At 39.7% G+C, this 26,686-nt stretch overlaps 2 long non-coding RNA genes across 2 annotated transcripts; one reads left to right on the top strand and one right to left on the bottom strand.

Annotated features, from left to right (window-relative positions):
* Positions 1 to 1,900: 1,900 nt before the first annotated feature.
* Positions 1,901 to 3,536, bottom strand: LOC149697136 (uncharacterized). Its single transcript, XR_016382417.1, has 2 exons — positions 2,174 to 3,536; positions 1,901 to 2,096 (listed from the first exon to the last, which is right to left on the bottom strand). It is a non-coding gene; the product is annotated as an uncharacterized LOC149697136 (long non-coding RNA).
* A 3,134-nt stretch (positions 3,537 to 6,670) lies between these two features.
* LOC149697135 (uncharacterized) lies at positions 6,671 to 7,042 on the top strand. The gene is made up of 2 exons (XR_016382416.1): positions 6,671 to 6,736; positions 6,812 to 7,042. It is a non-coding gene; the product is annotated as an uncharacterized LOC149697135 (long non-coding RNA).
* The last annotated feature ends 19,644 nt before the right edge of the window (positions 7,043 to 26,686 follow it).

Raw genomic sequence — 26,686 nt, 5'->3', positions numbered from 1 at the left:
ACGATTACTACTAAAATACACATGAATATTGATTAAAATACTGGCATTTATATAAAACTACCTAAAAGACACGATTTTTACCCTGCACAAGTGTCTTATTAGAAATTAATACTGAATTCCATACGAATATTACTAAACTACAAGGGATTTATATAAAATACATGCAAAAGTTATAGCTGAATTCTAGCTAAAATACACATGAATATTTATTAAAATACTGGTATTTCCTTAATACTACCTAAAAAACACCAATTTTACCATACACTAGTGGCTTATTATAAACTAATGCTGAATTTCATACAAATGATACTAAATTACAAGGGATTTATATACATTACATGCAAAAGTTATAGCTGACTACTACTAAAATACACATGAATATTTATTAAAATATTGGCATTTCCTTAATACTACCTAAAAAACACCAATTTTACCATACACTAGTGGCTTATTATAAACTAATGCTGAATTTCATACAAATGATACTAAATTACAAGGGATTTATATACATTACATGCAAAAATTATAGCTGACTACTACTAAAATACACATGAATATTGATTAAAATACTGGCATTTATATAATCCTCCCAAAAAAAAACAATTTTACCCTGCACTAACGAATACGGAATTTCATACGAATATTACTAAACTACAAGGGATTTATATAAAATACATGCAAAAGTTATAGCTGAATACAGGCTAAAATACACATGAATATGGATTAAAATACAAACATTGTTATAATGCAAAGTGAAACATACCCTTTTTTATGAAGCAAAAGTTGATTTATATTAACTATGATGCTTCCACAATTCTATTTCATCTCGAAAGTCACTGCTGTACCTGATTTAAATCTCTGGTGAATCATCTTTCCAATTGTAACACGGGCACAAGTCCTTAATTCGGTATTTAAACTCACCGCACAGAGTACAAAAGTTTCGCTCGTCAAGAAGATGTCTTCGCTTTTTTTGGGTCGACATACGGATAAGGTTTTTAGACTGAACTAAAACACAACGTCTGAAGTGCGCACAATCACGTGATGTGCAGAAATAATTTAATTGGCCGCAGTCAGGCACGTCTTTTAAAGTCCCATCACAATGAGGGCAGTGTAGATGACTCGTACGTGGCATGGGGACATACCCTAGTTTTTTGAGGTTTCCATGAACATTTTCGGCCATACCGAAAGAGACGTGGTCAGATGAATGAAATATACCGGAATATTGCTTATTATGCTAAAAAACTTACCGATCTGAACATTTCAGAGTAAAGTATACACGAATAGGCCTTTACATAAAATCCGTATGTTGCCGGGGGAAAAAGCAGAGACGAAGGCTATTCTTCCCTCCCGCGAAAAGAAAATGTTGCCGGGGGAAAAAGCAGAGATGAAGGGCGTTCGTACCCTCCCGCGAAATAATTTATAGAAAGGCCTATATGGCTAGACCGTTTCATATGTTTTCTATTTAGCACACATTTTAAGGGACATTTTTACAAAAAAAGAATTACATATTACGTAAGGTGCATCGGAGGAAACACGGGTTTGTCACCTGTGAAGCGTTGTTTGCGAGGCCCAAATTGATTACATTTAATACAATTAAAATCGAGGGACGTTTCGTCAATGCAGTCTTCGCAGACCGAGATGCTAACGCATAAGATGGCTTGATGCTCGAGTATCTACCCGTTATACGAAGGTATTTACTACCCCCCCCCCGCAAACCAATTTTTTGAGATGTTTACCCCCAATAAACCTCCCCCATCTGTGACGTATGCATTAGCTTTGAAAATATTCTTATTTTAATTAAAGAAGACCATTATAAAAAATGTACATTATACAAACTAACAATTACGAAAACCGTTCTCCTTTATGATCTATTATTTTGTATGCCAATAAGAAATCCATATTTAAATGCAATAAACTTAACTTTAATTTTTTAAATTTTACACTATTAGCATAAAATTTATACTGTCCTAGTTCTGGTATACGAAATCAGCGTATTAAAGGCACTTTTCCAATGCTCACGGACGATGACGGGCTAACGTGTTTCTTTGATGATCATAGAGACAGGTGACACGTGTCTCACCTTCTATATCCATGGCCTTTGGACAATACACGTCATTCAAATTTATGACTTCTTTATTTAAAATATTAAAAAGAAAGAAACATTTTTGATTACCCTTGCAATATATACGGTCTGCGAACCGGGTACCTAACATGAGACAGCGACGAAGATTATGATAAGGCGTTTCTCCTCATCCAAATGAGATTCCGTGTAAATTTCTGGTGATGTAGCTATTGAGTCGTTGTGTAGACGAAGGAAGCGTAGATTGACTATAAGGCGGTAAAAATGTCCATAACACTATTTCTGGAAGTTTAGTAACAGTAGCACAACTTAGTTCTTTAACTATCAGATCGCCTGCGAGGTTCCATTTTTCGTCCTTCCCGTGTAGATACTCAAAGTCAACTAGTACAGATTTCATGTTATCTAGAAGGTAGTTTCCTAAATGATGATTCTCCAAATGGTTGGAGTGCGGTTTATATACTTTTCAAAGTCCTTTCACTAAGTATATTAGCTATAGAATATAAATCACATGACGGAGGGGGGTGGCATGCTGAAACACGTATGACAATAGCTCTTAAGAGGTCCAATCGTTGTCCAAAAATTGACAGTAGGTATAACAATAGAACTGTGTTTTCGACAGAAGATTAAAAATGCAGAGACAACAATCTCTTTTTAATGTCAGGCGGTCAAACATTCTCCACAAAAGGTATATTGACAGATGTCTTAAAAGGGGATGTAAAGGTAAATAATGAGCCCTTGGCTAAAATTATTAGACAGATAATTATAGTTTTGTTGAACCCATGTACCCTTAAAGCATTAACGTCTGAAGTACTGTACCAAGAATGCGTACGAGATCTTAGATAAATCTTCAAACGTTTCTTTGTGATATTGTGTATACTAGTTTTTAGGTAACGTTTCAAAAACTTTAACGTAAGAATACGCCTACAGTCAAACCATTCAGCAGTGAGAAAAAATAGGCATTTCAACGTTTCTTATTGTATTGTGCATACTAGATTTAGCTAAGGTTTCAAAAACTGACATAAAAATACGCCTACAATCAAACCATACAATTCAACAAAAGGATTAATTATAACAAAGGAATTGATGCGTCATTCCATTAGTGGGCTTTACGACAGTAAACTTTGGTCTCCGAAGATGCATTGTTAAGAAAAAATTTCTTCAATCAATCAAATATTGACAGGTCTATTGAAATGCTAGGAGTAATAGACAAATAGGTCAAGATTACTATTGTATAATTTATTTACTGGTAAACTATTATGGAGTCAAGTACAAAAAAGTCGTCAAGAATACGTCAGATCTTGGAGATTAACCCTCCAAAAACTACTTATTGTATTATTTATTTTATTGATTTTAGGGGTACTGGAATTCCTTAATCTCTGGTTTCTGAACGTTGACATAAAAATACGCTTACAGTCTAACAATGGGACAGTCAAGGTCAATAGAGTAATTCGCAAAGCACCAAGGGCGAAGGCATCTTTATTTATAGTATTTATAATAAAAGAATTTACCTTGAATAAGAAAAATATATCGTTGAATTGTTCAATCAAATATTGACAGGCCTATTTTTTTAAAAAAATGGGTGAGTAATCCATAGGAATATAATCAACAGGGAAGGGGGAAAAGTATTGGATAAATAAGATGATCGTATAGTTGTTCAATTTATCTATCCATAGATCACTAGGTAGAGTAGGATGGAAGCACCTTACGTATAACCAAAGGAGAAAATGTAATAGATAATAGCTAGGCATCCTAAAATACAATGGAACTGAAGGGTGGAGAAGCCGAGAAGATATATTCAGCAGGGGGAAGGTGTGGAGGATGTTCGACAAATAAGATCTAACCATAGATTATTAGGTTGAATTGTAGAATGACGATCCCTTAAGTATAACACAAGGAGAAAATGTATTAGACAAATCACAAAATGTTACTGTTTCGTGTATTCTGTTATATAACCATTTATAAAATCAATATCAGTTATAAAAGTATACAAAAACATTTTTTGATAATTTTTTTAAACTTTAATTTTTTATAATTTTTTTCTTAACTTTAATTTAAACTTTTTTCCTTAACTTTATTTTAAACTTTTTTCATTTCTTTTCTTAACTTTATTTTAAACTTTTTTCATTTCTTTTCTTAACTTTATTTTAAACTAATTTTTTAACAAAATACTTTTCAAACACATCTGCACAGATTTTTTCAGATTTTTAGTACTTTTTTCCTTTTTTAAACATTGTAATAACTATCAAAGACTTTCGTTGTTGAATATAACGATAATCTTTATTAAAGTATATTAGATATGCAAATTTATTATAATATCGCCAATCTAAAAGAACATATTCTTAAAGATAGTGTAAAATTATCAAATTTGCAGGAGGAAAAAATGGTGAAGAAGGGCAAGTGTATTATCCCTCCTGCAAATTTGATAATTTTACACTATCTTTAAGAATATGTTCTTTTAGATTGGCGATATTATAATAAATTTGCATATCTAATATACTTTAATAAAGATTATCGTTATATTCAACAACGAAAGTCTTTGATAGTTATTACAATGTTTAAAAAAGGAAAAAAGTACTAAAAATCTGAAAAAATCTGTGCAGATGTGTTTGAAAAGTATTTTGTTAAAAAATTAGTTTAAAATAAAGTTAAGAAAAGAAATGAAAAAAGTTTAAAATAAAGTTAAGAAAAGAAATGAAAAAAGTTTAAAATAAAGTTAAGGAAAAAAGTTTAAATTAAAGTTAAGAAAAAAATTATAAAAAATTAAAGTTTAAAAAAATTATCAAAAAATGTTTTTGTATACTTTTATAACTGATATTGATTTTATAAATGGTTATATAACAGAATACACGAAACAGTAACATTTTGTGATTTGTCTAATACATTTTCTCCTTGTGTTATACTTAAGGGATCGTCATTCTACAATTCAACCTAATAATCTATGGTTAGATCTTATTTGTCGAACATCCTCCACACCTTCCCCCTGCTGAATATATCTTCTCGGCTTCTCCACCCTTCAGTTCCATTGTATTTTAGGATGCCTAGCTATTATCTATTACATTTTCTCCTTTGGTTATACGTAAGGTGCTTCCATCCTACTCTACCTAGTGATCTATGGATAGATAAATTGAACAACTATACGATCATCTTATTTATCCAATACTTTTCCCCCTTCCCTGTTGATTATATTCCTATGGATTACTCACCCATTTTTTTAAAAAAATAGGCCTGTCAATATTTGATTGAACAATTCAACGATATATTTTTCTTATTCAAGCTAAATTCTTTTATTATAAATACTATAAATGAAGATGCCTTCGCCCTTGGTGCTTTGCGAATTACTCTATTGACCTTGACTGTCCCATTGTTAGACTGTAAGCGTATTTGTATGTCAACGTTCAGAAACCAGAGATTAAGGAATTCCAGTACCCCTAAAATCAATAAAATAAATAATACAATAAGTAGTTTTTGGAGGGTTAATCTCCAAGATCTGACGTATTCTTGACGACTTTTTTGTACTTGACTCCATAATAGTTTACCAGTAAATAAATTATACAATAGTAATCTTGACCTATTTGTCTATTACTCCTAGCATTTCAATAGACCTGTCAATATTTGATTGATTGAAGAAATTTTTTCTTAACAATGCATCTTCGGAGACCAAAGTTTACTGTCGTAAAACCCACTAATGGAATGACGCATCAATTCCTTTGTTATAATTAATCCTTTTGTTGAATTGTATGGTTTGATTGTAGGCGTATTTTTATGTCAGTTTTTGAAACCTTAGCTAAATCTAGTATGCACAATACAATAAGAAACGTTGAAATGCCTATTTTTTCTCACTGCTGAATGGTTTGACTGTAGGCGTATTCTTACGTTAAAGTTTTTGAAACGTTACCTAAAAACTAGTATACACAATATCACAAAGAAACGTTTGATGATTTATCTAAGATCTCGTACGCATTCTTGGTACAGTACTTCAGACGTTAATGCTTTAAGGGTACATGGGTTCAACAAAACTATAATTATCTGTCTAATAATTTTAGCCAAGGGCTCATTATTTACCTTTACATCCCCTTTTAAGACATCTGTCAATATACCTTTTGTGGAGAATGTTTGACCGTCTAACATTAAAAAGAGATTGTTGTCTCTGCATTTTTAATCTTCTGTCGAAAACACAGTTCTATTGTTATACCTACTGTCAATTTTTGGACAACGATTGGACCTCTTAAGAGCTATTGTCATACGTGTTTCAGCATGCCACCCCCCTCCGTCATGTGATTTATATTCTATAGCTAATATACTTAGTGAAAGGACTTTGAAAAGTATATAAACCGCACTCCAACCATTTGGAGAATCATCATTTAGGAAACTACCTTCTAGATAACATGAAATCTGTACTAGTTGACTTTGAGTATCTACACGGGAAGGACGAAAAATGGAACCTCGCAGGCGATCTGATAGTTAAAGAACTAAGTTGTGCTACTGTTACTAAACTTCCAGAAATAGTGTTATGGACATTTTTACCGCCTTATAGTCAATCTACGCTTCCTTCGTCTACACAACGACTCAATAGCTACATCTCCAGAAATTTACACGGAATCTCATTTGGATGAGGAGAAACGCCTTATCATAATCTTCGTCGCTGTCTCATGTTAGGTACCCGGTTCGCAGACCGTATATATTGCAAGGGTAATCAAAAATGTTTCTTTCTTTTTAATATTTTAAATAAAGAAGTCATAAATTTGAATGACGTGGATTGTCCAAAGGCCATGGATATAGAAGGTGAGACACGTGTCACCTGTCTCTATGATCATCAAAGAAACACGTTAGCCCGTCATCGTCCGTGAGCATTGGAAAAGTGCCTTTAATACGCTGATTTCGTATACCAGAACTAGGACAGTATAAATTTTATGCTAATAGTGTAAAATTTAAAAAATTAAAGTTAAGTTTATTGCATTTAAATATGGATTTCTTATTGGCATACAAAATAATAGATCATAAAGGAGAACGGTTTTCGTAATTGTTAGTTTGTATAATGTACATTTTTTATAATGGTCCTCTTTAATTAAAATAAGAATATTTTCAAAGCTAATGCATACGTCACAGATGGGGGGGGGGTTTATAGGGGGTAAACATCTCAAAAAATTGGTTTGCGGGGGGGGGTAGTAAATACCTTCGTATAACGGGTAGATACTCGAGAATCAAGCCATCTTATGCGTTAGCATCTCGGTCTGCGAAGACTGCATTGACGAAACGTCCCTCGATTTTAATTGTATTAAATGTAATCAATTTGGGCCTCGCAAACAACGCTTCACAGGTGACAAACCCGTGTTTCCTCCGATGCACCTTACGTAATATGTAATTCTTTTTTTGTAAAAATGTCCCTTAAAATGTGTGCTAAATAGAAAACATATGAAACGGTCTAGCCATATAGGCCTTTCTATAAATTATTTCGCGGGAGGGTACGAACGCCCTTCATCTCTGCTTTTTCCCCCGGCAACATTTTCTTTTCGCGGGAGGGAAGAATAGCCTTCGTCTCTGCTTTTTCCCCCGGCAACATACGGATTTTATGTAAAGGCCTATTCGTGTATACTTTACTCTGAAATGTTCAGATCGGTAAGTTTTTTAGCATAATAAGCAATATTCCGGTATATTTCATTCATCTGACCACGTCTCTTTCGGTATGGCCGAAAATGTTCATGGAAACCTCAAAAAACTAGGGTATGTCCCCATGCCACGTACGAGTCATCTACACTGCCCTCATTGTGATGGGACTTTAAAAGACGTGCCTGACTGCGGCCAATTAAATTATTTCTGCACATCACGTGATTGTGCGCACTTCAGACGTTGTGTTTTAGTTCAGTCTAAAAACCTTATCCGTATGTCGACCCAAAAAAAGCGAAGATATCTTCTTGACGAGCGAAACTTTTGTACTCTGTGCGGTGAGTTTAAATACCGAATTAAGGACTTGTGCCCGTGTTACAATTGGAAAGATGATTCACCAGAGATTTAAATCAGGTACAGCAGTGACTTTCGAGATGAAATAGAATTGTGGAAGCATCATAGTTAATATAAATCAACTTTTGCTTCATAAAAAAGGGTATGTTTCACTTTGCATTATAACAATGTTTGTATTTTAATCCATATTCATGTGTATTTTAGCCTGTATTAAGCTATAACTTTTGCATGTATTTTATATAAATCCCTTGTAGTTTAGTAATATTCGTATGAAATTCTGTATTCGTTAGTGCAGGGTAAAATTGTTTTTTTTGGGAGGATTATATAAATGCCAGTATTTTAATCAATATTCATGTGTATTTTAGTAGTAGTCAGCTATAATTTTTGCATGTAATGTATATAAATCCCTTGTAATTTAGTATCATTTGTATGAAATTCAGCATTAGTTTATAATAAGCCACTAGTGTATGGTAAAATTGGTGTTTTTTAGGTAGTATTAAGGAAATGCCAATATTTTAATAAATATTCATGTGTATTTTAGTAGTAGTCAGCTATAACTTTTGCATGTAATGTATATAAATCCCTTGTAATTTAGTATCATTTGTATGAAATTCAGCATTAGTTTATAATAAGCCACTAGTGTATGGTAAAATTGGTGTTTTTTAGGTAGTATTAAGGAAATACCAGTATTTTAATAAATATTCATGTGTATTTTAGCTAGAATTCAGCTATAACTTTTGCATGTATTTTATATAAATCCCTTGTAGTTTAGTAATATTCATATGGAATTCAGTATTAATTTCTAATAAGACACTTGTGCAGGGTAAAAATCGTGTCTTTTAGGTAGTTTTATATAAATGCCAGTATTTTAATCAATATTCATGTGTATTTTAGTAGTAATCGTATGAAAAACCGTTAGTAATCAAACTCTGATTCTTCAACCTATACAACTAGAATAACCTAGCATAAGCCTGTGTTTCAGGATCTAGCATAGAATAACCTAGCATAGACCAATCATTCCTGATCTAACATAGAATAACTTAGCAGAAGCCTATCTTTCTTTAGGATCTACCATAGAATAACCTAGCATAAGACTATATTTTGTCAGCATTTACCAAAGAATATACCTAGCAAAAGACTATCTTTCAAGAACTAATACAGCATATAGGCCTACCAGGATCTACCATAGAATAAGCCTAAAATAGCATAAGCCTATCTTTCACGATCTACCATAGAACGTCTGAACATGGTTACGTATAAATAAACAAGACGGCCCAAGGGCTCGTAATAGTAGCCATATCGTACGAGTGAATAGCCCCTCTATACCCTACCCTAATGAGTGGATAACCCCTCTATACCTTACCCTGGCCTCTCAAGGAGAACGGTCGCATTTTTCGCGTGCTCCCGCGTGTCCCTAGAATTTTTCGGTCTACCTCCCCACGTGTTCGCGTCTCTAGCGTCCCGCGAAAGTCAGTGAGTACCGTTGTTTGCCACCCAGCTTTGTTTTATTTTGTTTAATTTAATGTTGGTTACTTTAATGGTTATTCTACACTCGTTTCCCGTACCCGTGTAAACCTTACGTGCCCACGTGTTCGCCGGCGACTCTCGCTCCGGCGTTCTCCCCTTCGTGCTGCCTGGCTGGGCCGGGCTCGACGGTAACGCCGCGTTTTATTCTCCCCTTTTGCTCGGATCGCCGCCATTTTTTGATTCTACCTGGTTCCCCCCTTTCGGTTCACACCCCTCAAGGGTCATTCCACTATGAAGGGCAAGAAAGAGAAATCCCTCTCTCCGACGACTAGCGTGTCAGCGGGCGCTCTCGCTGCAACGACCGGCTCAGACCTTTCCCTCTGTTCGCCCTGCGGGGGCCGTATCGAGGAAGATTCGAACAGTATCCAATGCGAGGATTGCGGTGAATGGTTTCACGCCCCTTGTGTCGACATTCCCGATGCAGTGTATGCAGGGGTCACGAACGACTCTCGCTTTCACTGGTTGTGCGCTCAATGTAACCCGTTTCTTAAATTCTCTCTGCGCGACATCCACGCAAAGGTGGATGAGCTGGAACTCAAACTTGGGGACTTTTCTCCCCCGCCGGATTATGCCTCCATTCAATCCTCGCTCGCTGATCTCGGGTCTCGCCTACAGGGTTGCCAGGCGGCCCAGAACGATCAAAAACTTAAAATTGAGCAGGCGACCTCGAAAATTTCCAGGTTCGAGGCCGACCTTAAAACTAGTTACGACAGTCTCGCTTCCGCGCAGGACCTGCTGCATGCCTCCTCCGCGGAGAACACGCGCCGATTGGACTCGCTCGACTCCGCCATTGCACGTAACGGCTCTTCTATAACCTCTCTCGCCGAGGAAGTCCGCGGTATCTCCTCGGGCTTCAAGGAGAGTCTCACTTCCCTGGAAAATTCGCTGGTGGAGAAGCTCCGTGGTCCGGCACAATCCTCCCCCCTCGAGGGTTACGTCACCCCGGAAGACCTTGCTCAACAGTCTCGACGGCTAAATGCCATCCTGTTTGGCGTTCCAGAGGACTTATCTCCGGAGGCTGAACTGGGTGTCCTGGTCGAATTGTTCTCCTCGTGTAGAGTTCGCAATGATACCCCTTTCCACCGCATAGGGTCGCTTCCGCGATCCAGCGGTGCTCGCCCGCGACCCATTCTAGTCATTTTTCCCCACACGATGGCCAAATGGGCTTTCTTGAATCTTATCAAGCAACGTCGTGCTTCGGATCCCTCCTATAGTCTGGCGGCCAGAATTGACCAAACTCCCCAACAACTGGAGCATTATCGCCGCGCCCGGGATGAACTTAACGTCCGCCTGCAAGCTGGGGAATCTCACCTTGCCATCCGCAATAACTCTGTCGTTCCCGTCCCACCCTCGCCGCCGTCGCGAGACCCAACCGCTACCAGCCCTATGTCCTTTTATGCGGCACCTCACCCGGCCTATGCGTATCGTCCACCGCGTTCCGCTCCGGTACAGGGTTTACCATTTCCGGTCGATATGGTCTACCGGGCTGAGCCTAACGCATCCTTAAAAAACTCTTTGGCCCCGCGTTTTCGCCGGTAGACGTAGCGCGCTCACCTCCTGTCTCATCTGCCAGCACCGACCCCCAGTCCTCCGTTTGTACCACTCTCAACTTGTTACCGTCGCTTCTTTCGCCAACATCTTCAACGTCCGCCCTCGCGCCACCACCTTCAACGTCCGCCCTCGCGCCACCACCTTCAACGTCCGCCCTCGCGCCAACACCTTCAACGTCCGCCCTCGCGCCAACACCTTCAACGTCCGCCCTCGCGCCAACACCTTCAACGTCCGCCCTCGCGCCAACACCTTCAACGTCCGCCCTCGCGCCAACTCCCTCCACGTCCGCCCTCGCGCCGGCTGTCGCTACCGTGCACCACGCTACCGTCCCAATTGTGTCAGATCACCGCCTCGACCCGAACGCGTGCTCTTTCCATCCCAGCCCTGCGTCCCCAGGTCATGCTGTCGCGCTCTTATCCAACGTACGAAGTATGAACAGTCAGTACGTCTTTGACGAACTCGCCACTCTTGTCCGTCGCCATAAGGTTAGCTTCGTGGCCGTCACCGAAACCTGGCTGAAGCCAGAAACTTTGGACTGTGAAAAATCGATCCCTTCGTTTGCCTTGTTTCGCCACGACCGTCTTGCCCCTACTAATGGTGGGGGCGTGGCTCTCTATGTCTCGGACCTATACACGTCCCGCGCGGTCCCGCTCTTCGATCCTGTCACCTTGTCCCGCTGGTCTGTTGACCTAGGTCTCGATATTTTAACAGTCTTGTCCGGAAATGGGGCATCGGCCCTCCTGGTATGCGTCATTTACCGTTCGCCGTCATACGACAACCACGCTCCGACTCTGGTAGCGTTGCAGTCCATCAGTGACTATTGCTCCTCGCGGGATTTGGGCTCGATCATTTTGGGTGACTTTAATTATCGTCACATCGACTGGACAACGTATTCCCTTGAGGTTGGCGCGTGCCCTAACGCAAGGGTCTTTTTGGAAGCCGTAATGGATCACCACTTCTGCCAGCCAATCAAAAACCCGACCCGCCAGGGTGGCCCCAACGGTACTCCGGGTACCCTTGACTTGGCCCTAACCACGGACCCCGACCTGGTGTTTGACATTCAGAACCTCCCTGGCGTGGGAAAGAGTGATCACGATGTGCTCTTACTCAAGGTGTCCTTTTGCTCCTCTCCGCCACCCACGAGGCCCCGCCTCCTTCGCGATTACTTTAAAGGCGACTACGTTGCTTTTATTGACTTCCTAATGCAAGTCGACTGGACCACCGTCTTCTCGTCACGATCGGTAGACGAGTGCTGGACCAACTTCGTGTCGCTTCTCGACCGCGGTGTCTCTCTCTTTGTGCCGTTTCGATCGGTTCGACGGTACAAGCCTCCCACCGTAGCTCGCTCGAACCAATCTTTTGTCCGTAAACGTGTCACGTACCGTCGCTTTGTTCGACTTAAACGTCGCCACGCCAGCCCGGCCCTCCTGAACCAGGCCTACGTGGCCTTTCAACGAGCTCGCAACGCTCTCCACCGCGCTCAGCGCAAAGTCAAGCGGAAGCTCGAGGCTCGACTGGCCTCGCAAATCACCTCCAACCCCAAAGCCTTCTACGCTCACGTAAACAGCAAGCGTAAGTGCAAGTTCGCGATAAAGGAGCTCCTCCGCTCAGACGGGACCCTTACCACCGACCCCACTGAAATCGCGACACTCTTCAACGTCCATTTCTCCAGGGTTGCGTCTAACACGGCCGCTCTCGTGGACCCTACGGTGACATACGGCGACGCTGAACCTACCCTGGCGGCCTTCGCTTGCCAGCCAGCCGCGGTCCTGAAGGAGCTACGTGCGTTGGATGCCTCTAAGTCCGCTGGTCCCGACAACTTACATCCATTCTTGCTTCGTGCCCTGGCCTTACCGCTCTCCGTGCCCCTGACGACTTTGTTCAACCTCACGTTCGAGGTCGGTTCGGTCCCCCGTGCATGGACCACGGCTAACGTGACCCCCATTTTTAAAAAGGGTGACCGTACCACCGCCGCCAATTACCGCCCAATCAGCCTGACCAGCATTGTCTGCAAACTCTGCGAACGTATCGTGAAGGCGCAGATTGACGCCCATCTATCCGCGATCGGCTTCCTCCACCCGGCCCAGCACGGCTTCCGCGCGAACCACTCGTGCTCCTCCAACCTCCTCAAAGCCACTCACTCGTGGGTGGACTGGTTGGACCAAGGCCTGTCGGTCGACGTCATATATTTGGATCTTGCTAAGGCCTTCGACACCATCCCCACACAAGGCATTCTAGAGGGCCTACTTAGGGCACGGGTAACAAGCACTGCTCTCCGGTGGCTCACCTCCTTCGTCTCTGGTCGAACTCAGCGTGTGGTGTACCAGGGAAAGTCCTCCCTGCCTCTCGGTCTGAGCAGTGGGGTCCCCCAAGGTTCGGTCCTTGGACCCCTGCTGTTCGGTATATTTATAAACTCCTTGCCAACCGTGGTCCGTCACTCCCTGATTCTCCTCTTCGCCGACGATTCCAAATTGTCGAGGGCCATAGGGGGCGGCTCCGACTGTGGGCTTCTTCAAGAGGACCTTGATGCCGTCATCAGCTGGGCTTCTCGCTATGGCCTAGTCTTTAACGCGTCGAAGTGCGAAGTGCTCCATCTTGGTTCACGTAACCCTCAACACCCCTACTACGTCAATGGTGTGCCCATTCCCCTCACCTCCTGTGCTCGCGATTTGGGAACTCTCGTGGACTCGCGCCTCACCTTCTCTCAGCACTCAGCCACAACTGCTAACCGTGTAAACTCTATAACAGGGCTAATAAAACGTAACTTTTATTTTCGTTCGCCGCGCCTTATGCGCACAATTTACAACTCTCTCGTGCTCCCGTCTCTCGATTTCGCGTCGGTTATTTGGCGTCCGGCTCAAGAGGGCCCCAGGGTCCGTCTAAACAAAGCCCACAACAGGTTCACGAAGATCACTCAAGGTTGTGGAGCTCTCACCCCCACCGCGCGCGACGCGAAACTGGGTCTGGTGACTCCTGCGGTGCGTCATCGCGCTAACGATCTAGTTTGTCTTCACGATCTTCACTACGGTCGCGTTTCTTCCCCGCTCATGGACTATTTCAGTCCCGCCCCTTTGGGCCGTACCCGGGGTCACTCCCTCAAACTAAGGAAGCCGAAGGTGCGAACGAGTGCCAAACAGAACCATTTCACAACACGGGTTATCAACGACTGGAATTCTCTGCCTGCTGACTTAGTTTTAGTACCCGATCGCAAGCCATTCCGTCACGCGGTCATGAACTGGCTGACAACACCAGCAACCCGGCCTTAACTGCTCCTACTTTCGTGACTGTTTGTGCCCCCATGTGTTTTAGGTTCCCTGAACTTTCGCTTTGTCATTGTTATTCTTAGCCCTTTCTGTTTGATCTTATTTATTATTCTTATTATTATTATTACTTTTATTATTATCATTATTATTATTACTTTTATTATTATCATTATTATTATTACTTTTATTATTATCATTATTATTATAATTAATTTTTTTTTTTTTGCTTTGTATTTCTCTGCCGTGTATCGCTGTCTTATTATTGTTATTCTCATTATTGTTTTTTTTAGAGGGCGGTCACACAGGGGCCTTACTGGCTCAGTGACCACGCACCACCTCGCCAATTGCTAAATAAATAAATAAATAAATAAATAATGAGTGAACAGATAGTTTTTATTGATAATCCCCTCGATGAGTTTAAAACAGACTTATGCCGATGTACACTTATCGCATCTTATAAATTTCTAACAAGGACTTATGCCCAGAAACTTTTGAAAGAGAAAGTTTAGTTATAGTAATTACTCATTTTAGTGATTATCCCCTCGAATTACCTTTAGCAATGCTAAAATGATCAAACGCATAACGCTCATTTAACACTATGTTAGGTCTATCTAAACCCACATTTGAATTAACCGCCAAAACGTTCCAGTCAAACATAACATAGATGACGATACCTACCGAACGAGAACGAAAAACTGGGAAAATCGTTAACTATTTAATTAGCACATACATAAAATGAAAATAAATATAAAAACCCCAAACATACAAATTCATAAGTATCCGACCCCACAGATAAAAATTCAAAAGTATCCGACCCCACAGACTAAGAGGTACCCCACCCCACATCACCCCGACATTTTAGAGATAAAAATAAATAATAAAAAACTCGGAGCTTCTATCAAGTCTCTATGGTTTAGTGGTTAGAATGACTGTCTACTGCGCCAGCGTCCCGGGTTCGATTCCCGGGTCTGACTTGAAAAAATTTTAATTAAAATTAAATCTCTAACCGAGCCCAGTTACCCCAATGGGTGGGTTGTGGTAATATAAAGTTCCTTTTAAGCTAAAATCTGACGATAACGAAAGCGAAAACTCCGGCCACGACTACTAGTACTACTACGGCTCGGGTCAAACTAAGAGCCTATCGTATACTACGATATGGCTAAAAAGCCGATGGAATGTCTTAACACGTTTGTGTGAGTCATAAATCACTCCAAATACAGATTCCATTGATAACAATACAAATGGTTTAGCCACGCCCCCTTTTAAGGTCCTAAACCACCTGGTATGTAGCCAATTGAAGAAAGGACAATAAAATAAGCATCAGTCAATATACCCTCAGGCTAAATATCAACCCCAGGCTTCCAAGAAAATCTCTCGATAAAGATGATTAGGTCATCACCTTTCAAGCCGTAAAGACCTGTCGCAAAGAATGTCCACCAATGTCGGAGATCGTGTTTTAGATTACCGCGTGAGATATTATTTTTAAATCTTACGCAAGGCATTAAGTTGTTCTTTGATATACAACGCGTTAAGTCGTTTTCTCGCGTAGAGTTCTAAAACTAATTTTTCGAGATCTTTAGTTTTGACTTTGAAGGTATGATAAAGTTATTCGGTGTTTTCACTTACAGTTGATTGTTGAGATTTGGTTGTGGAGTAGGTGGTTGAATATGAGATTGAGCAAATGAGTCCCTAATTCTGTTCAAAACGGTCTGGGCAAGATGGGATTCGTGACGAAAAACCTGGAAAACCCACAAAGATGGCGGCCACTGTTAAGGCGGGGGAGCCTAGTTTTTGCGTTTTCTCTCTTTTTTTTTGGAGGAACACCTGTCAATATTTGATTTTGTATGCTTAAATGTAAGAATAAATTTATAAAGACCATAATATAAGGTGAGAAATATTTATCTCACAAGAACAATGAAGACTAATTTGTGTTAATAGAAAAGTCAGCAAACAAACCACCAGTCAATTAAAATATATACAATTTTACAAATTTAAAATTATTTAATGTAACCATAAGGTGCTGTAGTATAATCGGGGAAAACGCGAACTTTATCTACGACCACCTGATATGTTTTGGTCTGTTCTATCGTAATTAAAGTATGATTGGGTAGCCGTCGTATTTGGGGTCCAATGGGTACCTGTACAGCGTTTATTTCAGGTTTCCCCTGGTTGTTCACCCCTAATAATTTTTTCAGGATATCAAAATTAACATAATTTTCAGTAGATGTGTTTAAGTAGAATCCTTTAACTTTAATAATGTTAGTAATTTTAGAGACTAAACAAGGCGGTATTCTATCCAAGTACCCATTGGCCCCCAAATACGTCGCCTGCCTAATCATACCCTCATTACAATAGATCAAACAAAAATATATCAAGTAGTCGTCGACAAAGTCAGAGTTTTCCCCGATTATACTACCACACCATACGGTTATCTTAATTGAATTTAAATTTGAAAAAATTTATTTGTTTGTATATATATATATAACTTTTCACTTTATATTATGGTCTTCATTTTTTCACTTTACATTATGGGAAACCCGAAATAAACGCTGTGCAGGTACCCATTGGACCCCAAATACGTCGCCTACCTAATCATACTTTAATTACGATAGAACAGACCAAAACATATCAGGTGGTCGTGGATAAAGTTCGCGTTTTCCCCGATTATACTACAGCACCTTATGGTTACATTAAATAATTTTAAATTTGTAAAATTGTATATATTTTAATTGACTGGGGCTTTGTCTGCAGACATTTTTATTAACACAAATTAGTCGTCATTGTTCTTGTGAAATAAATATTTCTCACTTTATATCATGGTTTTCATTTATAAGCCTACAAATTGAGAACTTATCTTTAATATTAGAACTTTTAAAGAAAATAACTTTTTACATTATATTATGGTCTTTATAAATTTACTCCTACCAAAAATTCTTTAAGCATACAAAATCAAAGATTGACAGGTATTCCTCCCCCAAAAAAAGAGAGAAAACGTAGAAACTAGGCTCCCCCGCCTTAACAGTGGCCGCCATCTTTGTAGCTCATACTGGCGTTCTATTCTCTCGTATAGTTGCCTCATAATAATCCGATTGTTTCTTCTTAATGCCTTTTGGTTGGAATGGCCTATCGATAGTGAGATAAGACGGCTTTAATATTGCTGCAGTGACGTTGACGCGGCCGCTACAGCGACGCCTTCAAAACACACGGGTCTAAATTGTCGCGGATATAGTCAAATTCAGACTAGCTTAATAAACATTTTAACTTTTCCCTGCTAATTATTCTGGATTATCAAAAAGAGATAATTAAACTAGACTCCCAATTAAAGATAAATAAACTAGATTACGAATTTAAGTAATTAAAGTAGTTTACCAATTAAACGTTCTTAAAATAAATTATCAATTAGAGGTAATTAAACTAGACTACCAATTAGAGGTTATTAAACTAGATAACGAATTAAGGGTTACTAATTAAATAACCAATTAAGGGTAATTAATCTAGATTATCAATTAAGGGTAATTAATATTATCAATTAAGGGTAATTAATCTAGATTATCAATTAAGGGTAATTAATTTAGATTACCAATTAAGGGTTATTAATCTAGATTATCAATTAAGGGTAATTAATCTAGATTACCAATTAAGGGGTAATTAATCTAGATTACCAATTAAGGGTAATTAATCTAGATTACCAATTAAGGGTAATTAATCTAGATTACCAATTAAGGGTAATTAATCTAGATAACCAATTAAGGGTAATTAATCTAGATTACCAATTAAGGGGTAATTAATCTAGATTACCAATTAAGGGTAATTAATCTAGATTACCAATTAAGGGTAATTAATCTAGATAACCAATTAAGGGTAATTAATCTAGATTACCAATTAAGGGTAATTAATCTAGATTACCAATTAAGGGTAATTAATCTAGATTACCAATAAAGGGTAATTAATCTAGATTACCAATTAAGGGTAATTAATCTAGATTACCAATTAAGGGTTACCGACGACTGGTAAATAAGCTAGATTACCGACGACCGGTAATTAAGCTAGATTACCGACGACCGGTAATTAAGCTAGATTACCGACGACCGGTAATTAAGCTAGATTACCGACGACCGGTAATTAAGCTAGATTACCGACGACCGGTAATTAAGCTAGATTACCGACGACCGGTAATTAAGCTAGATTACCGACGACCGGTGATTAAGCTAGATTACCGACGACCGGTAATTAAGCTAGATTACCGACGACCGGTAATTAAGCTAGATTACCGACGACCGGTAATTAAGCTAGATTACCGACGACCGGTAATTAAGCTAGATTACCGACGACCGGTAATTAAGCTAGATTACCGACGACCGGTAATTAAGCTAGATTACCGACGACCGGTAATTAAGCTAGATTACCGACGACCGGTAATTAAGCTAGATTACCGACGACCGGTAATTAAGCTAGATTACCGACGACCGGTAATTAAGCTAGATTACCGACGACCGGTAATTAAGCTAGATTACCGACGACCGGTAATTAAGCTAGATTACCGACGACCGGTAATTAAGCTAGATTACCGACGACCGGTGATTAAGCTAGATTACCGACGACCGGTGATTAAGCTAGATTACCGACGACCGGTGATTAAGCTAGATTACAGACGACCGGTAATTAAGCTAGATTACCGACGACCGGTAATTAAGCTAGATTACCGACGACCGGTGATTAAGCTAGATTACCGACGACCGGTGATTAAGCTAGATTACCGACGACCGGTAATTAAGCTAGATTACCGACGACCGGTGATTAAGCTAGATTACCGACGACCGGTAATTAAGCTAGATTACCGACGACCGGTAATTAAGCTAGATTACCGACGACCGGTAATTAAGCTAGATTACCGACGACCGGTAATTAAGCTAGATTACCGACGACCGGTAATTAAGCTAGATTACCGACGACCGGTGATTAAGCTAGATTACCGACGACCGGTGATTAAGCTAGATTACCGACGACCGGTGATTAAGCTAGATTACCGACGACCGGTGATTAAGCTAGATTACCGACGACCGGTGATTAAGCTAGATTACCGACGACCGGTGATTAAGCTAGATTACCGACGACCGGTGATTAAGCTAGATTACCGACGACCGGTGATTAAGCTAGATTACCGACGACCGGTGATTAAGCTAGATTACCGACGACCGGTGATTAAGCTAGATTACCGACGACCGGTGATTAAGCTAGATTACCGACGACTGGTAATTAAGCTAGATTACCGACGACCGGTAATTAAGCTAGATTACCGACGACCGGTAATTAAGCTAGATTACCGACGACCGGAAATTAAGCTAGATTACCGACGACCGGTAATTAAGCTAGATTACCGACGACCGGTAATTAAGCTAGATTACCGACGACCGGTAATTAAGCTAGATTACCGACGACCGGTGATTAAGCTAGATTACCGACGACCGGTGATTAAGCTAGATTACCGACGACCGGTGATTAAGCTAGATTACCGACGACCGGTGATTAAGCTAGATTACCGACGACCGGTGATTAAGCTAGATTACCGACGACCGGTGATTAAGCTAGATTACCGACGACCGGTGATTAAGCTAGATTACCGACGACCGGTGATTAAGCTAGATTACCGACGACCGGTGATTTAGTCGCATTACCGACGGCTGGTATTTAAGCTAGATTACCGGTGAACGCGCAACGCCCTAGGACTTTTTCTCCCATATTTTCTAAACAATTTTAATTAATATGAAGACTGAAGTGACAGATATTAATAAAAACTGTCATTGTAGACAAAGACTGGAAAGTGTAAAAGATAAGGTTTGAAAATGAACTGCCTGAAGTAACAGATATTAAAATTTTCACTTTTGAAGACATCATTATAAAACATCAATTATTTTAAAAAATTCTTATCTTACTTTTTTTCACCAAAATTTCATATTTACCCAAGTATTTTGTCCTCAATAGTAGTTGTCACCTAGAAGGGTTTAAGGGATACTATCTTGGTACTGGTTTTACTTTCAACTAACATTTGATTCTAGGAGATTCAAATGCTTGGATATCTGAAAAGATTTCTCTTGAAGAGTTTAAATTTTTATATTTTAAAATTGAAAATATTGCGAAGCGGAAAATAATATAGGCCTTTTCTTTGTGATTTAGTTATTAGTGTCGAAAAGATCTGTAGATTGATCGTGATCTTTGAGAGCAACACAGCACGTTAATATTTAATACTTTGAAAGCTTTACAATTTAAGAATACGTTTTGTAAAGTTTTAATACGGTTTATATTTTATAAGCTCTCAACGATTTTCTGTCGTTATAGGGTCGAATTTTCTACCTAATTTTAAATTTTTGATAAAAAATAAAATGTAAAGCCGTAGTATTTTCAAAATAACGCGCATGTTCCTTTTTAAAATACTTTCCCGAAGTAATTTTATTGAAAAAAAGTAAGATAAGAATTTTTTAAAATAATTGATGTTTTATAATGATGTCTTCAAAAGTGAAAATTTTAATATCTGTTACTTCAGGCAGTTCATTTTCAAACCTTATCTTTACACTTTCCAGTCTTTGTCTACAATGACAGTTTTTATTAATATACTTTGCAGGCTCGTAACTCTGTTTCTACTGGAGATACGGGGATGTCCTTTGAGTATGTTATAGACCAATTTGTCCCCCATCTAGCCATACTAAGAATTAGGGCTACGACAAACAGTAGTCGAGTAATTAAGCTAATCGTAAACAAACAAACCCCTCCATAGGAAATACATTAGACTAAATTCTGGAGGCTCGTAACTCTGGTTCTACCAGAGATACGGGGATGTAAATAATGTGACCTTGACACAAATGTTCGGATAATTATAAAGGTCTTTGCATGTTCCAAGCAAAAAAAACTTCGCGGTTTCGAACGTGTGGCCTTCCGAGAGTGAGGCGGATGCGATAACCGCTACACTAAAGATATGTTATTATTTTTAATCGAAAGAACAGGGTCAAGTAATTAAGCAATACGTGAACAAACAAACCCCTCCATAGAAAATGCATTAGACTATACTTTGCAGGCTCGTAACTCTGTTTCTACTGGAGATACGGGGATGTCCTTTGAGTATGTTATAGTCCAATTTGTCCCCCATTTAACCATACTAAAAACATTGAGCTACGACAAACAGTAGTCGAGTAATTAAGCTAATCGTAAACAAACAAACCCCTCCATAGGAAATGCATTAGACTATACTTTGCAGGCCCATAACTCTGTGTCTACTAGAGATACAGGGATGTCCTTAGGATATGTTATAGTCCAAATTGTCCCCCATCTAACCATACTAAAAACTTTGGGCTACGACAAACAGGGGCCGAGTACTTAAGCAAAACGTAAAGAAACAAACCCCCTCCATAGGAAATGAGTTAGACTATATTTTGCAGGCTCGTAACTCTGTTTCTACTGGAGATACGGGGATGTCCTTTGAGTATGTTATAGTCCAATTTGTCCCCCATCTAACCATACTAAAAACATTGAGCTACGACAAACAGTAGTCGAGTAATTAAGCTAATCGTAAACAAACAAACCCCTCCATAGGAAATGCATTAGACTATACTTTGCAGGCCCATAACTCTGTGTCTACTAGAGATACGGGAATGTCCTTAGGATATGTTATACTCCAAATTGTCCCCCATCTAACCATACTAAAAACTTTGGGCTACGACAAACAGGGGCCGAGTACTTAAGCAAAACGTAACGAAACAAACCACCTCCATAGGAAATGCATTAGACTATACTTTGCAGGCTCGTAACTCTGTTTCTACTGGAGATATGGGGATGTCCTTTGAGTATGTTATAGTCCAATTTGTCCGCCATCTAACCATACTAAAAACATTGAGCTACGACAAACAGTAGTCGAGTAATTAAGCTAATCGTAAACAAACAAACCCCTCCATAGGAAATGCATTAGACTATACTTTGCAGGCCCATAACTCTGTGTCTACTAGAGATACGGGAATGTCCTTAGGATATGTTATACTCCAAATTGTCCCCCATCTAACCATACTAAAAACTTTGGGCTACGACAAACAGGGGCCGAGTACTTAAGCAAAACGTAAAGAAACAAACCCCCTCCATAGGAAATGAGTTAGACTATATTTTGCAGGCTCGTAACTCTGTTTCTACTGGAGATACGGGGATGTCCTTTGAGTATGTTATAGTCCAATTTGTCCCCCATCTAACCATACTAAAAACATTGAGCTACGACAAACAGTAGTCGAGTAATTAAGCTAATCGTAAACAAACAAACCCCTCCATAGGAAATGCATTAGACTATACTTTGCAGGCCCATAACTCTGTGTCTACTAGAGATACGGGGATGTCCTTAGGATATGTTATACTCCAAATTGTCCCCCATCTAACCATACTAAAAACTTTGGGCTACGACAAACAGGGGCCGAGTACTTAAGCAAAACGTAACGAAACAAACCCCCTCCATAGGAAATGCATTAGACTATACTTTGCAGGCTCGTAACTCTGTTTCTACTGGAGATATGGGGATGTCCTTTGAGTATGTTATAGTCCAATTTGTCCCCCATTTAACCATACTAAAAACATTGAGCTACGACAAACAGTAGTCGAGTAATTAAGCTAATCGTAAACAAACAAACCCCTCCATAGGAAATGCATTAGACTATACTTTGCAGGCCCATAACTCTGTGTCTACTAGAGATACGGGAATGTCCTTAGGATATGTTATACTCCAAATTGTCCCCCATCTAACCATACTAAAAACTTTGGGCTACGACAAACAGGGGCCGAGTACTTAAGCAAAACGTAAAGAAACAAACCCCCTCCATAGGAAATGAGTTAGACTATATTTTGCAGGCTCGTAACTCTGTTTCTACTGGAGATACGGGGATGTCCTTTGAGTATGTTATAGTCCAATTTGTCCCCCATCTAACCATACTAAAAACATTGAGCTACGACAAACAGTAGTCGAGTAATTAAGCTAATCGTAAACAAACAAACCCCTCCATAGGAAATGCATTAGACTATACTTTGCAGGCCCATAACTCTGTGTCTACTAGAGATACGGGGATGTCCTTAGGATATGTTATACTCCAAATTGTCCCCCATCTAACCATACTAAAAACTTTGGGCTACGACAAACAGGGGCCGAGTACTTAAGCAAAACGTAAAGAAACAAACCCCCTCCATAGGAAATGAGTTAGACTATATTTTGCAGGCTCGTAACTCTGTTTCTACTGGAGATACGGGGATGTCCTTTGAGTATGTTATAGTCCAATTTGTCCCCCATCTAACCATACTAAAACATTGAGCTACGACAAACAGTAGTCGAGTAATTAAGCTAATCGTAAACAAACAAACCCCTCCATAGGAAATGCATTAGACTATACTTTGCAGGCCCATAACTCTGTGTCTACTAGAGATACGGGGATGTCCTTAGGATATGTTATAGTCCAAATTGTCCCCCATCTAACCATACTAAAAAACTTTGGGCTACGACAAACAGTAGTCGAGTAATTAAGCTAATCGTAAACAAACAAACCCCTCCATAGGAAATGCATTAGACTATACTTTGCAGGCCCATAACTCTGTGTCTACTAGAGATACGGGAATGTCCTTAGGATATGTTATACTCCAAATTGTCCCCCATCTAACCATACTAAAAACTTTGGGCTACGACAAACAGGGGCCGAGTACTTAAGCAAAACGTAAAGAAACAAACCCCCTCCATAGGAAATGAGTTAGACTATATTTTGCAGGCTCGTAACTCTGTTTCTACTGGAGATACGGGGATGTCCTTTGAGTATGTTATAGTCCAATTTGTCCCCCATCTAACTATACTAAAAACATTGAGCTACGACAAACAGTAGTCGAGTAATTAAGCTAATCGTAAACAAACAAACCCCTCCATAGGAAATGCATTAGACTATACTTTGCAGGCCCATAACTCTGTGTCTACTAGAGATACGGGAATGTCCTTAGGATATGTTATACTCCAAATTGTCCCCCATCTAACCATACTAAAAACTTTGGGCTACGACAAACAGGGGCCGAGTACTTAAGCAAAACGTAAAGAAACAAACCCCCTCCATAGGAAATGAGTTAGACTATATTTTGCAGGCTCGTAACTCTGTTTCTACTGGAGATACGGGGATGTCCTTTGAGTATGTTATAGTCCAATTTGTCCCCCATCTAACCATACTAAAAACATTGAGCTACGACAAACAGTAGTCGAGTAATTAAGCTAATCGTAAACAAACAAACCCCTCCATAGGAAATGCATTAGACTATACTTTGCAGGCCCATAACTCTGTGTCTATAAGAGATACGGGGATGTCCTTAGGATATGTTATACTCCAAATTGTCCCCCATCTAACCATACTAAAAACTTTGGGCTAAGACAAACAGGGGCCGAGTACTTAAGCAAAACGTAACGAAACAAACCCCCTCCATAGGAAATGCATTAGACTATACTTTGCAGGCTCGTAACTCTGTTTCTACTGGAGATATGGGGATGTCCTTTGAGTATGTTATAGTCCAATTTGTCCCCCATCTAACCATACTAAAAACATTGAGCTACGACAAACAGTAGTCGAGTAATTAAGCTAATCGTAAACAAACAAACCCCTCCATAGGAAATGCATTAGACTATACTTTGCAGGCCCATAACTCTGTGTCTACTAGAGATACGGGAATGTCCTTAGGATATGTTATACTCCAAATTGTCCCCCATCTAACCATACTAAAAACTTTGGGCTACGACAAACAGGGGCCGAGTACTTAAGCAAAACGTAAAGAAACAAACCCCCTCCATAGGAAATGAGTTAGACTATATTTTGCAGGCTCGTAACTCTGTTTCTACTGGAGATACGGGGATGTCCTTTGAGTATGTTATAGTCCAATTTGTCCCCCATCTAACCATACTAAAAACATTGAGCTACGACAAACAGTAGTCGAGTAATTAAGCTAATCGTAAACAAACAAACCCCTCCATAGGAAATGCATTAGACTATACTTTGCAGGCCCATAACTCTGTGTCTACTAGAGATACGGGGATGTCCTTAGGATATGTTATACTCCAAATTGTCCCCCATCTAACCATACTAAAAACTTTGGGCTACGACAAACAGGGGCCGACTACTTAAGCAAAACGTAACGAAACAAACCCCCTCCATAGGAAATGCATTAGACTATACGTTGCAGGCTCGTAACTCTGTTTCTACTGGAGATATGGGGATGTCCTTTGAGTATGTTATAGTCCAATTTGTCCCCCATCTAACCATACTAAAAACATTGAGCTACGACAAACAGTAGTCGAGTAATTAAGCTAATCGTAAACAAACAAACCCCTCCATAGGAAATGCATTAGACTATACTTTGCAGGCCCATAACTCTGTGTCTACTAGAGATACGGGAATGTCCTTAGGATATGTTATACTCCAAATTGTCCCCCATCTAACCATACTAAAAACTTTGGGCTACGACAAACAGGGGCCGAGTACTTAAGCAAAACGTAAAGAAACAAACCCCCTCCATAGGAAATGAGTTAGACTATATTTTGCAGGCTCGTAACTCTGTTTCTACTGGAGATACGGGGATGTCCTTTGAGTATGTTATAGTCCAATTTGTCCCCCATCTAACCATACTAAAAACATTGAGCTACGACAAACAGTAGTCGAGTAATTAAGCTAATCGTAAACAAACAAACCCCTCCATAGGAAATGCATTAGACTATACTTTGCAGGCCCATAACTCTGTGTCTACTAGAGATACGGGGATGTCCTTAGGATATGTTATACTCCAAATTGTCCCCCATCTAACCATACTAAAAACTTTGGGCTACGACAAACAGGGGCCGAGTACTTAAGCAAAACGTAACGAAACAAACCCCCTCCATAGGAAATGCATTAGACTATACGTTGCAGGCTCGTAACTCTGTTTCTACTGGAGATATGGGGATGTCCTTTGAGTATGTTATAGTCCAATTTGTCCCCCATCTAACCATACTAAAAACATTGAGCTACGACAAACAGTAGTCGAGTAATTAAGCTAATCGTAAACAAACAAACCCCTCCATAGGAAATGCATTAGACTATACTTTGCAGGCCCATAACTCTGTGTCTACTAGAGATACGGGAATGTCCTTAGGATATGTTATACTCCAAATTGTCCCCCATCTAACCATACTAAAAACTTTGGGCTACGACAAACAGGGGCCGAGTACTTAAGCAAAACGTAAAGAAACAAACCCCCTCCATAGGAAATGAGTTAGACTATATTTTGCAGGCTC

Source organism: Phalangium opilio, unplaced genomic scaffold (genome assembly GCF_054372755.1).
Source record: "Phalangium opilio isolate 3A_F unplaced genomic scaffold, DU_Popi_V2 ptg000021l_1, whole genome shotgun sequence".
Lineage (NCBI taxonomy): Eukaryota > Metazoa > Arthropoda > Arachnida > Opiliones > Phalangiidae > Phalangium > Phalangium opilio.
The sequence above is the reverse complement of the archived record's forward strand: the minus strand, read 5'-3'. Positions and strand labels throughout refer to the sequence as shown.